General features: G+C 44.5%; 1 long non-coding RNA gene across 1 annotated transcript in view; it reads right to left on the reverse strand.

The window, feature by feature from the left end:
- The window catches only part of LOC138804961 (uncharacterized), a 39,337-nt gene extending 31,828 nt beyond the window's left edge, over positions 1-7,509 (reverse strand). The window contains exons 1-2 of the long non-coding RNA XR_011365389.1: positions 4,165-7,509; positions 2,329-2,458 (exon numbers count right to left, since the gene is read on the reverse strand). This is a non-coding gene — a long non-coding RNA (uncharacterized lncRNA). The remainder of the gene's footprint in view (positions 1-2,328; positions 2,459-4,164) is intronic.
- Between the last annotated feature and the right edge of the window lie 205 nt (positions 7,510-7,714).

Genomic DNA, 7,714 nt, shown 5'->3' on the forward strand with positions numbered 1-7,714 from the left:
ACGTTCACAGACACATTCAAAACACTCACACAGATCTTAAAGCACGCAAAAATCAAAATCAGTTGTACGTACACCTTTTAAAGTTTTTAAACAAAAATTTAAGACAGTATTTCTTTTAAACCAGGTACCTTTGTTGGGCTTCATTTTCCCAGAGCTTGCTTATCTAGCAAGGCAATTCACTAGTCTTTTGAATCTCTGTGCTGTTCTCATTCAGCAAGCTGAATCCAGAGTCTGCTGAGTGAGCCTGCCACACTCACCCAAATCTTCCCTACTTCAGAAAACATAAACCGAACACACACACTAAACAAGACAAACAAGTGGCCACAAAGACAAAATCAGGTCTCAGTGAATGGGGCGACATCTCACCACCATTTACTTACTAGGGGACTCAACACCCCTACTCACCTCCGGAGGATTTTTTTTTTTTCCTGCAAGCATTGACCCAGGGGCCTTCCAAGGCAGAGGAGAATTCCCAGTCATCTTGGGGCAAGGGAAAAAAAAATCCCTAGCGGCGGTCCCCTCAGACTGACAGGTTCTCCCCCATGCTCAGCCCCCCTGAACCAAGGCCCAAGGCTGAGATCTAACTGGGGCCACTCGCAGGTGGTCAGTGGCAATTTCATAATTGACAAACAAGCAAGTTCCTAAAACCTGACAATCTGGGCTCGAGCTGTAACTTTTTTCCAGGGATCTAAAGTCAGACTTAAGGGGGTTGTTAGTTGCCGCCCCTTCCCTTTAAGGACAACAAGACAGACAACAGAGACAATCAACACTAAACAGAAACAGAGGAAACCAGACAGGCGCTGCGCGGCAGTCGAAGGACTGCAAACAGAAAAAGCAACTTCAGATGGTAATGGCCATCTGAACATGTTTTTTGTTTATGATAGCCTGAGCCTCTGTCTTATCTATAAATTCAGCCTTCTAGGTTAAGAACTGGCTTCTAGTCAGGACTGACTGAACCACTTTAACCCACTCGTGAGGCAGCAGGCTGCCTCCTTGGCCCAGTCCTTCAAGTATAGAAAGGGTGAAGGGTGCATTAATACCATAATTTTTTACTGCTGAATGTAAGTCTTTTAGGTGTTTAATTTTTAATTTTTTATATATGGCCTGGCCCACAGTACCTCCCCCTCGTTCCTGCTCTAATTCCTCCCCCTCTCCCTCAGAGGCTGAGGTCCCTTGTTCAGCATCTTCATCCTCTGAGTTATCACCTTGGGTGGTGTCTACCTGATTTCCCTGAGTACCAGAACGGGTCATTACTGGAAAAGAGAGTGACACTGAAGTTGGTGTCTTGCTACTTTTACTTATCCTTGGCCTGGCCTGTGCTCTGGGTAAGGAACCCACACGAGGCAAAACAAAGCCAGCTTCTCCTGTAAGGTCAGTCTGTAATTCCGGTATTTGTTGGGTGAGATCTCTTAATTCCCTTTTTATGGAAAGGACATCTTTTAAAGAGGAGACCTGTCTTAACAGGGAGTCTTTAGTTTTTAAGAGTCCTTCTACCCCTGGAATCTGGGTAAGAGGAACTAAATTATTGGGGGGGGCGCTTGGAACATTGGGGGTACATGGCCCATATGGAGGTGGAGAGGGCCAGTGGAGTTGTCTGGGATATTCCCGGTCTGCTATAAAAGCTTGGGACTGATATTGAGGGCGGGACCCGTGTTTTTCTTCCTCATATCTGGCAGCCTCCGTCTCGAGGCTGGCCTGCTGTGAGGGGTCAAGCCAATCATCGTCAGGGACATTTTGATGAATTACAGGATAGAGTGCCTTATTTTTTGATGATTTATTTGGAGGAGGTGGCCTCAATAAAGGGGGGGCCAACTTAGTGGGGATAGGCTCATCAATAAGGGATGGGGAGGGCGAAGCCGCGCCAGTGGCAGCCTCATCCAGGCCTGGTGTCCCCTTTTCCAAATTAGTTTCATTTTTTAAAGGGGCGATTGGCGAACTGACCTTGGAGCAAGGTTCATGTTCTGCCGGGGGACAAGTAAAGAGGTCATCCGCAAGGGCTAAGAGATGGGAAAATCGTCCATCTCCCTCCACATCTTTTAAGATGTCCCTGATGACCCCATAAAAACTAAAAAAGGCTTCAGGAACCTCTTCTCCGTCTCTGAGGAGTTTGTTAATGTCCCTTCCTACCTTATTCCAGGTAAGAGGGTGAATTCCTGGACCATGTAACACTAACCATGGACATTTTTCTTCCACAAAACAAAAAAAATTTATGCAAGTCCTTTTTCTTAACTCTAATTCCTCTCTCCCTGATACTATTTTTCATTTCCTTAATGAAAAGACCTCCTTTAGACAGACTACTTCCCATGGTCAGTTGACAGCAATGCTTACCCCGAGACCTTTCCGGTGCACGAGCGATGCAGTCCGGCCGTCTCTACCTCGCGTCAGGAGCTCCTTGTTTGTCCGCTGTCCGGTAGGTCACCGCGTCTCGGGCCCCACGTTGGGCGCCACTTGCTTAGGGCTGGAGATAAGAGAAGTTTTATGTTTAGCCAAATGTAGTTTACTTAGGGCTAAAGGAATATTTATGGTTAGCCAAATATTATCTAAATATGCACCTTGGAATTTCCAAGAACGGCTACTTGTCAATTAGGTGTTTGAAAGAGGCCAGAGCATTCTCAGGCAGGTTTCGGGTCTCCAACACTACCTCTTTAAAAAAAACCTAACTCTCACCAAAGCTATGTTTTTAATGTCATTCATAGAATTTTGGTTTTTCTATCTGTCTTGTTTCCTTGTTTGGAAAGATGCAAAATCAGTTCTGCTACTGATGACACCATATTCCCCCAGTCTTTTAACTTTCAATTTTGAAGCATTCTCCTCCTGCTTTAACTATAGTAATGATATCACTGTATCATTTTCTGGAATCCATTGTTCTAATGAAAACTTGAAAAGGACTAAATACCATAATCCAATCACAAATTTAGCTGGAATAGGGATATTGGTAGTCCCTATACTACCAAATATTCAAAAATATATCTTGTGGTTTGGGCTTGTATTTGATTTTCTGAACCTTTTCATGATAGGATATTGAATCACAAACTTTGTAAGATACTGGGGAGTTCTTCATATTATCTTTCTGGTCAATTGAAATTGAATACCTAAGAAAGGCTTAGGTATTCCTTAGTACATTAAGGAAATTGCATATGTATCTTTGGCTTTTGCTATTATAATTTCATGCCAGCTCATGAAGCAGCCTTCACAAAACCCTGCTTATTTATTTAAATCTAGTAGATGGCTCTACTGCACACAAAGAAGAAAGATCACATGAACTGGCAGCTCAAGTAGGGAGAAAAGGGACAACTTATATAATTAAATACATTATTTTATAAACATTTATAGTTTATATGAATTTATATAATTGTATACTTATTCTTAGTTCTATAAATGTATAAACAGCTATTTCTATCAATTTTACAATTTATAGATATAAATTATAATGTTATTATTCACCTGTGCAGCATTTAATACAATATCAATATAAACTTATTACTTAAGATCTGGTGAAATGATTTGTAACCAAGATACATATTTTGAAAACAACTACATGTAAACAGAATAAAATGAAAAGAGTAGAGTCATATACAAAAGAAAAACATTGAGTGATTCAAAATATCTTGTTTTGATCATTTTATTCTGATCATTTGTGTACATAAAGCTTCAATGCCTATACATGTTTAACATACATTCCTTAATCCTCTGTTATCATCAATGTCTCTTAGAGAAGAAAAGTGACATTCGGGGCTAGTAAGGTGGCTCAGTGCTAGAGTGCTTGCCTTGCATGCATGAGGCCCTGGGTTTGATTTTCAGCAACACATAAACAGAAAAATCTGCAAGTTGTGCTCTGGCTCTAGTGGTAGAGCACAAGCCTTGAGCTGAAGAGCTGAGGGACAGCGCACAGGTCCAGAGTTCAAGACCCATAACCAAAAATAAAGAAGAAAAGAAAAGTGACATTTGTATGTGTTAGGTTTTTAAAAAGAGGTAGCCGAGTAAGAACTGCACCAGCACGCATGTGGTATTCAGATAAGGGGTAGGTTTATTCAGTAGACCTGCTTGGACCAGGCAAGGGTGGCACTCCACGTGGCTGGGAAAGGCCTGGGAATGAGAGAGAGCTGGGAAGAGAGGAAAGAGAGAGAAAAGAGCAGAGAGAGGGGTAAGAACAGTAGCACTCACGTGGTATTCAGGTAAGGGGTAGACCTGCTGGGACCAGGCAAGGTTGGCACTCCACGTGGCTGGGAAAGAGAGAGAGCAAGAGAGCAAGAAAAGAGCAGCAAGAGCTAGAAACGAACAGAGAGAGAAAAAAGGGAGAGTCTGGGCCTGGGCTAGCCCTTATGTAGGGTATGGGTGGGGAAAGGTGTGGCCATATCAAATTCAGATGTGACCTCTTCCAGATGTCCCAGTTGCCTAGGTAACGCAGGTACTGGGTGGAGACTTTGCTGCGAGGAGGGTGGAGTCTGCTCGCCATCCAGGAGTGGACCTTACATTCCAGCCTTTTAATAATCATGAAATAGGGCGAGGATTCTCTCTGGCTACTTCCTGCTGACAAGGGGCGTCGACAATAGGGGTAAAAGGCTGGAATTTGGTCTCCTCCCAGAGAAGGCAGTGAACAGCAGCTGTCCCTTGGTTGTGTGAGTCCTTAGATGAAATCTGGAGAAGTCTCATGAGCATTGAGGGGCTGGAAAAAAAATACTAGAGAGCAAATAAATGGCAAGAGGAAGGACTTGGGGCTGAAAATGTTGGTAGAAATGTCCCTAGTTACTTCTGACATCTGGCGACTAGGTAGAGAAGTCAGGTGACAAAGGCAAGAATATAAATTCCTGTTCAGTTAATAGGTAGACAGGTATAGACATTGGCTGGGTAGGCTTCTTACTTCTACTGACCTCCCGGCTCAGGTTAATTTTGAAAGGGCAGGCACAAAGTAGCTGATGTGACATCATCTCCTCTTACTCCTTTCCACGTTCCCTTGTTCCCCAGACTGGCTGAGTCTAGGTGCTCGTTGCTGGGATGGCTTGTCCCAGTTGGTATTCAAGATTTGAACTCAAGGCCTGGGCACTGTCCCTGAGCGCTTCCGCTCAAGGCTAGCACTGAACCACTTTGAGTTATAGTACCACTAGTATTCAAGGAGGTTTGAACTCAAGGCCTGGGCACTGTCCCTGAGCACTTCTGCTCAAGGCTAGCACTGAACCACTTTGAGTTATAGTACCACTTGCAGAGTTTAGCTGGGAGACGGAGTCTTAGGGATTTTTTAGCCCGAGCTGGCTTTGAACTGAAATCTTTGCCACAAAAGCCCTTTATTATTTCCAATTAAAGCAACAAGGAGATCAAGTAGAATAAGTAGAGCTTACCTGGTTCTTATCAAGAATTGCCAACAAATATTCTGAAATGACAAAACTCATTAGATGTGATGAAAATTTTAGCATAGATATGCCCAGTATTTTAGAACCACGTAGTCAGTAGTAGAATACACAACACAAAACAAAAAAGGCAAAACTTCGACAACGTTTAGACATCTTTGCTAACAAAGCATATCAGCTGGTTGGGCCTCCATTACCAGGGCCAGAATAGAGAAGTGTGGACGTGGATGTGAAGGCAGCAATGGTATCGATGCATTGATTCTGCCGCAGACAGACTGGTTCGCAAAAGGCCGTCAGAACTGCGGGTATTCCTCAGAGCAAAAAGGGAAGAACAAAAAAAAAAAAAAGAAAAACGAGGGAAAAAAAACAGAGAAATCCCAGCTATCCTGACTTTAAGCCTTTATCCGAGTCACGGCACCATTTATGTTAGGTTTTTAAAAAGAGGTAGGTGAGTAAGAACCGCACCACGCACGTGGTATTCGGGTAAGGGGTTTATTCAGTAGACCTGCTGGGACCAGGCCAGGTTGGCACTCCTCGTGGCTGGGAAAGGCCTGGGAATGAGAGAGAGAGCTGGGAAGAGAGGAAAGAGAGAGAAAAGAGCAGAGAGAGGGGTAAGAACAGTAGCACTCACGTGGTATTCAGGTAAGGGGTAGACCTGCTGGGACCAGGCAAGGTTGGCACTCCACGTGGCTGGGAAAGAGAGAGAGCAAGAGAGCAAGAAAAGAGCAGCAAGAGCTAGAAACGAACAGAGAGAGAAAAAAAGGGAGAGTCTGGGCCTGGGCTAGCCCTTATGTAGGGTATGGGTGGGGAAAGGTGTGGCCATATCAAATTCAGATGTGACCTCTTCCAGGTGTCCCAGTTGCCTAGGTAACACAGGTACTGGGTGGAGACTTTGCTGCGAGGAGGATGGAGTCTGCTCGCCATCCAGGAGTGGACCTTACAGTATCCTCTGAGATATAGCTAAGGAACCAAAGGAACCAAAGGCAGGATACAGTTAAGATATTTACACACTCAGATTCACTGCAATGCTGTTCACAAGTCATAGGATCAGCCCAGGTACCCTTCACAGGATGCCTAGACAAAGACAAGGTAGTGTACACATACATATCTCTCAGGTCAATCAATGTTACTGCAATAGAACTACATAATAATTCCCTTTAATGGCTTAGTGCAGTTCATTCACTCCATCATTTTAAAACTGGTTAGGACTCAGGTGGTGGCTCACGCCTGTAATCCTAGCTATTCAGGAGGCTGAGATCTGAGGATCACAGTTCAAAGCCAGCCAGGGCAGGAAAGTCCATGAGACTTTTACCTCCAATAAACCAGATAACCAGTAGTGGCACAGTGGCTCAAGTAGTAGAGTGCTCACCTTGAGCTCAGGGACAGAGCCCAGGCCAAGACCCACAACTAACAAAAAATAAATAAATAAAATTGACTCAATCACAGATGGTAGACTAATTCTGCCTAATATAATAACACTGGTAACTTGTGACTACACAGTGATTGAAATGTGGTGAGGCCAAGAAACTTTTGCAATTCTGTCTCTATCATATTTCGGATAAATAAATGAGGAATATCTCATGTTTAACTTCATCTAATTTCTTAATGTTGCTATTAAAAAATTTAAATTATGGGTGTTCTCATATTTCTACTGAACAAGGCCATCCTAAGACAGACACAGGAGACACAGCCCAGCCTTAAAGGTGATGTTCACTACAGCTAATGAAAACAACAAAAATCATATGCATACATGAACAAACACACTAATATATATGTGCTATCAAGTATCTGTATAAACAACATAAAGAACTGCATAGAGATGGTTTCATGTTCATGGACACTTCTGTTAATAACTGCTATACAATTTAACTATTAATGCTAGCTCTGTTTTATAGAAAAAGCCAGAAGTGGCGCTGTAGCTCAAGTGGCAGAGCACTTACCTGGGCGAAAGGAGCCCAGGGACGGTGCCCAGGCCGAGCTGAAGGCCCAGGATTGGCACAAAAGAAAACAAACACACAAAAGTGGCTCAAGCCTGGAACCATAGCTACTGTGGATCAGGGTCTAAAGCCAGCCCCGGGAGGAAAGTCTGTGACACACACACAACAGCCCCGGGAGGAAAGTCTGTGACACACACACACAGCCCCGGAAGGAAAGTCTGTGACACACACACACAGCCCCGGGAGTCTGACACATACACGCGCGCGCACACACGCGCACGCGCACATACACGGGAGGGGAAGGGAGGGCAAGGGAGGGCGTGGGTACTGGCAGCTGCAGGCCCGGCATAGCCCCGGCTGGCCGCGTCTGGGACAGACGCGGAGGGCGGGGCCGGGAGCCCGCGGGCGGGGAAGGCCGCACTCGGTCCCGCG

Source organism: Dipodomys merriami, unplaced genomic scaffold, assembly GCF_024711535.1.
Source record: "Dipodomys merriami isolate MVZ:Mamm:240054 unplaced genomic scaffold, mDipMer1.0.p SCAF_38, whole genome shotgun sequence".
In the NCBI taxonomy this organism is placed as follows: domain Eukaryota; kingdom Metazoa; phylum Chordata; class Mammalia; order Rodentia; family Heteromyidae; genus Dipodomys; species Dipodomys merriami.